General features: G+C 41.3%; 1 pseudogene across 1 annotated transcript in view; it reads right to left on the bottom strand.

The window, feature by feature from the left end:
• Positions 1 to 8002, bottom strand: part of LOC311228225 (aspartate--tRNA ligase, cytoplasmic-like) — a 159489-nt pseudogene that overhangs the window by 101216 nt on the left and 50271 nt on the right. The window lies entirely within an intron of this gene.

Raw genomic sequence — 8002 nt, forward strand, 5'->3', positions numbered from 1 at the left:
AAAATGACTACCCGATCGAATGATTATTTTGTAATTGAATATGTTTCTGTTGATTGTCTTTAATGTTATTACTAATATTATGGTATTTTATTGCTTAACCAGTTTGAGTGCCAGCCATTTAACATTGGAAACCCTGTTGAATGCCAGCACCCACTTCAATGATAGCATTGTGAACGCATAATCTCTCTCCTAAATTATGGCTATGTGTCTAATCTGCCTGTCAGTTTATCAATGACTTGTTTGCAGTCAACATTGTCGAAACGGATTGTATTTTTTATCGTTCATTTTCGTTGTATAGCATTCTTGAAAAGCCCTCGTTTTCAAGTAAAATATATATTTTCCGTGATAAACGGCATTTACTGGAATATTCTAGCATACACAAAAACGTTTGAAATTTTTCTGCTTATTTATGAATAGTTTTCAAATAAACGCTAGATTATCGATAGTATATGTGTACCTATGCACGCTATAGAGGCGGGCCTGAAAAATCGATTCTCTCATTTCCTCATCAGGAATCACCGCGCACTAGTGTTGTCAAAAATATCGAAAAAAGCGATACATATCGATTCTGATATTTTAAAACGAGTTTCGATACTCATTTCCCGCAATATCGATACTTTCTGCAGTATCGATACCAGCTGGCTTGCTCGCAGTGTTCTACCGCAAGTTGTTGACTGACACACGCTGCTGCAGAGCATGCTGGCCCCTCCTCCTCCCCCTCACAGACCCGTCGTCAGTGTTCTTCTTGTCAACAAAAGCATTAAACATTAAACCATTAACTTTAGTTTAATACATGAGACGTTGTCTACTGATGGCTCATAATATCAACAGCTGATTCGTTGTTAGTAACGTTTACAGCTAACGTTAGCTATTCGTTCTTCCGTTAGCTTATGCTAGCTAGCCACCTTATAATTCACAATATAATTACTTCATGGAAACGGAGTAACGCTAACGTTATGTCGAGTTCATACTACACTACACGTATTATGAACTCGACATAACGTTAACGTTACCCCGTTTCCATGAAGTGTTTAAAGGGGTTATGCACTGCTATTCCTAGCACTATTTGGGCAACTTTACACACTTCCTGTGAGTCTATGTAACACATCTGTAATTTTTATTCCAAAAATAATCATTGTTTTATATTTCTAATCTTGTACTCAAAACCAGCATTTTTCAGCCTCATGAAAGCAGGCTATTATTGGCTTGGCTCCAACCATACTAGCAGAATGCTTTGAGTGACAGCCACCCACCAAATAGCTCCGCCCATCTCCCCGTCAGAGATTAGGTTTCAGGTTACATACAAATATGGTATGTCATAAATATAGAGATGTAGCAGTACTGTCTATCTATATATATGTTACCACTATTTGTAAAAGCCACCAACCACGTTACTATATTTGTAATAATGTAAATCATTGTGTCGTTGTACATATTGTGTATACACCGTTAGAAGCTAACATAGCTTTAGCTTGGTAGCTATTGTGCTAACATACATATCCCGACGTCCGGCTCGCTGGCCGGCATGCACGCCCGACACAAAATGGTTCTCTCCTCTCTGTACACCCCCCGTCCCCACGGGTACCCTGCCGGGGAGCCCATGGACGCGACAACGGCGGCAGCCGTAGGGTGCTCGAGCCCGCCGTAACGCTAGTGGTACACAATAGCTATGAGCTAACTAACGCTACGGCCGCCGCTGTTGTCGCGTCCACAAGCTCCCCGGCAGGACACCCGCGAGAACGGGGGCACACAAGGAGGGAGAGAACCACCCCAAATCGAGCACTCATGCCGGCCGACAAGCCGGACACCGCGGTTGTTGTTAGCACAATAGTAGCCCACTGTGATGCACCGAGTGGGCCACCATTGATCAACATGCAGCGATGTGTAGCTTGCATGATGCGTGTGCAGTGCTTTGCCACACAGGTCTGAGAAGAGGACCTGCACATGATAGCAACCGGGAGCGTCGCGGAGCATTCAGCCTGCTGGCTACCTAGATCCACTTCAACCAGCCGAGCGTCGGTGAGCTCCAGCAGCTTGTCGATGTGCTAATAGCCTGGAGCCAGCTACCGTTAGCTTGCAGAGGCTCCAGCACACCGACAAGCTGTGTAGCCAGCTAACGTTAGCTTGCAGAGGCTATTAGCACACCGACAAGCTGTGTAGCCAGCAGGCTGAATGCTCCGCGACGCTGGTTGAAGTGGATCTAGGTAGCCAGCAGGCTGAATGCTCAACGACGCTCCCGGTTGCTAACGCCGGCCCCGGCTGGTGCTAAGTAGCTAGCGATCGCTCCCGAGTCCCGAGAGCTAACGCCGGTCTGTCTGTCGAAGACCGAGGGAACCGCATCAGGCTTCAGCTGATTAGTGATCTTCTGGACAAGCCTTCCACCCTGCAGGTAGCAAGAATGGAGGCGTGGGCATTACTAAAACCACAGAGCCAATCACATCACCTGTGCGCTATAAACAGCGCCCTGTGACGTGCACCAGGTCGTCAAAATCAACATGACCTGATTTACTAGAGGCAAAGAGGGGATGGGCTGTAGCTGAGGAATTCGCCAATATAGTATTTAGGCCCAAAAACACATTGATACGAACTCCTATTACTATAATACAATGCTAGAGACCTGAAAAATGACATTTATAATGCATAGCACCTTTAATTAGCAGCAATCTTGTTGAAAATGTAACGTTAATGCTCAGAGCAAAGCTCCGTGCTCCGGAAACCGGAAGCCACCACGAAATTCTTCTTCTTCTTCTTCTTCAATGGGTTTAATGGCAGATCGCGACCACAAAAGGCGCATACCGCCACCTACTGTACAATCCATTCAACCCCCATAACACACAAAACAAAAAACCCATCCCTAACATCGCCACCTATCCAAACCTAATCTATGAGTCACTCATTGCCTTCTATGGGCTGACTCTGGCCTTCTTGATCACTCACCACCCCCTTCCCTATCTCTTACTTGATCACTCACAACAACCCCCTTCTCTAACTCAGGGCTGTACACCTGCGACGAGATTATCGCAATTGCCCCCTTTAATTGGCCGTTGCGATTGGTAAATAATATTTGGGGACGGGCTTGCGAGTAGTGATTTCAAGCCTTGCATTCGCATTTCACTCCTAAATGATGCAAGGCGTTGTGATGACGCTGAGCACTCAGGTATGATCAGCGGGGAAAATCAACTGAGCACTCACTCTGATAGACTGGCTGACTGTCTGATTTAGCTGTGAAGGAAAAAGTAAAGTTAGTAGTAGGGATGGGAATCGATGGTTCCTAACTGGGTTTTTGGTCATATGCTCCCGAAATTCTCCCGCTGTTTGCTGCTTCTATGTGCAGTGAAAACTACTCGAAATGCTTTAGAACCTAGTCAATGATTTAGTTCAGGGTTAGCCGCGGAGCTAATGCTAGCTAACGCTATCTAACTCTAGCTAACGCTAGCTAACGTGAGCTAATCAAGCTCACAGAGAGAGATAAACAGCTGACAGCAGGTAGTACAGGTACAAATACAATAAAACAAGGGGTGGGGGCTGTTGTGTAAACCTTGTACTCTTTAGTTCACATATAATAAGAGACGGAGGGTTGACTGTTTTACTAGTAGGGAGTCCTAGGGACCGTGTAAACATACAAACAGGTCCGTGTAGCAACACGAGCCCATAGCTTACAGGACAGGGGCCCGGGGGAGGGAGCTCTGTTAGAGCATATGGAATCCGCGATCACGGAATCGCGGAATTGAGCAATAAAAATGGAATCAACTATATATTTTTTTTTTTTTTTATGTTGTACTTGTACAGCACGTTGTTCAACTTTGTCAGTGCTGTAAAGTTTAAACCTTTTTAAATCTTAGACTAACAAACACTTTGCTTTCATGAAATATTGTAAGCCGTCATTTGAGGCTTTATAAAAGCAGCACAATGAACAAAATAACGGTCAGTGCCGAGTCCGACCTCATCTTAAATAACAAACAGCATTGATTGTTGTAGTTAACAAAGAGAGGCAGTTGATTTTGCAAAATATATATACGTTTTTTTTTTTTTTTTTTTTTTTTTTTTAATAATCGAATTTTATTTTCATATTTGAATCCCATGCCATCGAACGAAGCTTCGAAGCTTCAAAGTATTTAAGACAGCCCTATTAAATGGACTGTTATATCTTAAATTGTGGACATTTATTCATTCCCACTTATCAGACACTATTTCTGATGGTAAAATGGGCGTACAAAGCAAAATACAGAATTCTGAAATATTAAACGGAAAAAACGGAATTTGAAAAAAAATAAAATGGAATTTGGAAAAAAATAAAACGGATTTCATATGGCTCTAAGCTCTGTGTGTGTGGAAGAGAGAGGGAGAGAGAGAAACGGAGCATGATTTAGTTAGTGTATGTCTTAGAGCAGGCGGCTGTGTTGTAGTGTGCAGGCCTGAGCTGTGCACGTCTCTAGAGCTGTGTTTGTAGTGTGCAGGCCTGAGCTGTGCACGTCTCTAGAGCTGTGTTGTAGTGTGCAGGCCTGAGCTGTGCACGTCTCTAGAGCTGTGTTGTAGTGTGCAGGCCTGAGCTGTGCACGTCTCTAGAGCTGTGTTGTAGTGTGCAGGCCTGAGCTGTGCACGTCTCTAGAGCTGTGTTGTAGTGTGCAGGCCTGAGCTGTGCACGTCTCTAGAGCTGTGTTGTAGTGTGCAGGCCTGAGCTGTGCACGTCTCTAGAGCTGTGTTGTAGTGTGCAGGCCTGAGCTGTGCACGTCTCTAGAGCTGTGTTGTAGTGTGCAGCAGATACGGACTATGAACACTGTTAATACACCGTTATCAATGAAAGAAGAAATTGTTTGCAGCTGTGGTAATACGAAGTTCAGTTGGTTCATTATAAAAGATACAAACCTGACAACAAAAGCACTTAAATGTTAAATAAAAGGACCACAGTAATGAGGCAGGAGGAACATATTTTTTTGCACTATAATGGTAAAATTGTTATTTAAAAATGTGCCCTAAACATATTCTTTGCCCCTAAATTTCTAATTTAGGTTGCCCCTAGTGAAAAAGCTTAGCGTACAGCCCTGTAACTCCCTTACTACTTCCCCCAATGTTAACCCCTTCATACCCATGTGTTGTACTGCTGCTTTAACTATTAACTTTATCCTATCTGTTCTACTGCTAACCATCATTGTTGTATCACTACTCCTGCCACAAAGACCACTATATTCAACTTCTCCCCCACACCCTCTCTTTCTCCTCCTGTACTTCCTCTACTGACAAATGCCCTTTTCTAAACCCCTGTTCCCTATCTTGCTTCCCCTGATCCTCCTGCACTACCCTTACTTGCCAAATGCCCTTCTCTTCTAAATAGTTGTAGTCATATTGTAGTCTTTTAGTCTTATTAACTAAAAGATTTTAATCAAATAAAAAGCAGCAGCACTATTGCATAACTGTTTGCTATGTATTTCTTTCTTTAAGGGAGTAGGACATTTGTTTCACAGTTTTAGCTGTGATGTTTTATAGATGGCCAGGTAAACACAGGTTTTTGTTTTTAAAGAGGGGGGGGGTTTGATTTAGATTAGATAATTTAGTTATTTTTAAATGTCTGATCTAAGGGTTTTAAAAGTCTTATATTTATCTTCTCTTATAGTACCAGAGAGAAGCTGAGGAGAATCAACCAGCAACAAAAGCAAAATTTGTAAAAAAATAAAAATAAAATAAAAAATAATAATAAGTACACATTTTTTAAATAAATTTTGCATTTTCGTGGTATCGTATCGAAGTCGAAATTCCAGTATCGTGACAATACTACCGAGCACACACACACACACACACGCATAGGGCAAAAGCTTATATCTCCGTGAAAACAGGTCTGTTATTAGGGATGCACCGAATGGGAAATTCCTTGACCGAAACCGATACGAAAATAGAAAACAGTTGGCCGAAAACCGAAAGCCGAAAGGCCGAAAAATGATTCATAGAATAGAAGTTTTTTTACCAATGTTGTGGAACATTATGATTATGGAAAATATATGATTATGGCTAAACTTAACTTAAATAATAAATAATCACTATTATGGGGTCGATAAAACATTTATTCAGCACGAAAAAATATATGATTATGGCTAAACTTAACTTAAATAATAAATAATCACTATTATGGGTCGATAAAACATTTATTCAGCACTTCTGAATGCATACAGTACATTAATTCCATCTTTTCTCTGGCTGCCGCAGCGACATCTGTGCTCTACTGAGCGCACCTTTCTAGTCCCAGCTGAATGTGCTCTCTTGACTCGGCACAGTAGACGCGCGACAGACAGAGTCAATGTGAGAAACACAATCCGCCCCCCCCCCCCCCTCGCTCTGAATAATATGCATATTAGATCACTCAGTGATTAACCTGTTCCCCCCCACGGGGTCGGTACCGACCCCTTTTTGACATTATTATCATATATTAATATTTTTATGAGTGATGCAATAAATTTGCGTTTTTTAAAATCAAACGTTTTCAAGTATTATTATCACTACTATGTCACAAATACATGTAGAATGTAAAACGTTAGGTTGGCAATAGTTTAGCAATAGGTTAAAAGTGAGTTTTTATCATTTTAAGTTTTTTTTTCAACTCGCTTTCTTGACCGGAAGCGGAAATGAAAATGTTGAACGATCAGAATTGGAATCTTTTTGCGGCCATTTCAAGAGGACCTCGCTAGCTATCTGGCAGTGTTGAATTTCACCAAACTACACTTCCTGTGGTCCGCTATGGTCGTTCAAAGTTCGGCGTTCTGAAGCAATCATATCAATAATTCTTATGATTCGCGATAATAAGCTACAAAAGGTAACGTTTTTGACAAATATTGAAACGCAGTCAGTTTCTCCACACTATTGTAATCATGTAGGAAGAATCAGATCTGAAATTAGTTACAGAATGATTACACTGTGGAGAAATAAAAAAGTACAGTCGATACATTAAATAACTGTATATGTTATTACGCATGCCTGGTGATACTATATCCAAATTGAACTCGGCATTTGAAAGATACTATATGTATATATTATTAAATGTGGCGGAATTGGCTATAATAAGGTAATGTATAAGCATATATTCTATATTCTATAATAATATTTCAAATTGCATTGGTCCGGATGGGAGAATTCAGTACTGTATATACAAAACCTTCAATTTTATCATCTTCCCTTTATTAATTTCCTTAGATCCTTTTGTACACATGATCTCAAGAGGGTACTGAATTAGCCCAGTGGCAGTTCTTTAAGTTTGGTCATTATTATCATGGTTTTATTCACTGTCAAAGATGAAAAGAAAAATCATAATTCATATTTTCCTTTGTTTCATCAGAATTTAAGCAAGCCTAGTAATAGACACAATATTTCTGACACTGAGAATACATTCATTGAGGTCCATAGATGTTCCTAGATACCAAGAATATGCAAATAGCCCTTGTAGAAGTGGAGCAATATTCCATTTACCTAGGTATACATTTTATGCAGATTTTCACCTGGGGTGGAACAGGTTAACCGCGACGGCATATAGTAAATAAGGATATAAAAGCATGTTAAAGACGCATTTATTGGACGCGTTGCGCGCAGAGTTTACATAGAAACAGCGCGACTCCCGACATCATCACTACAACACGCGTTAGGTTACAGGTTGTTCTGTTTCGGTGACATATTTTCGGTGAAAAAACTCTTTCGGCCGAGAGCCGAAAGGCAATTTTTTGCCATTTTCGGGCGAAAACTTTCGGTAGCCGAAATTTCGGTGCATCCCTACTGATTATCCTAAGACTGGTCAAATAAATTCCTTACCTGAGATCAGATGTTATCCAAAAAGATTATTCCAATTCCTGATCGCCATTCCAAATATCGATCACGCTTATTGATTACAGTGTTGGTACTGTAAATACATAATCCACACTGTTCTCTTCAGATGCCTCGGACGGAAAAGTAACATGAGCAAACTGACCCCCCTGCATCAGTCTGAAGTAATGGGGTGCAGTTACACAGGGAGAGACGATAGGGG

The sequence above is a fragment of the Notolepis coatsorum genome (genome assembly GCF_963971535.1).
Source record: "Notolepis coatsorum genome assembly, chromosome: 5".
Lineage (NCBI taxonomy): Eukaryota > Metazoa > Chordata > Actinopteri > Aulopiformes > Paralepididae > Notolepis > Notolepis coatsorum.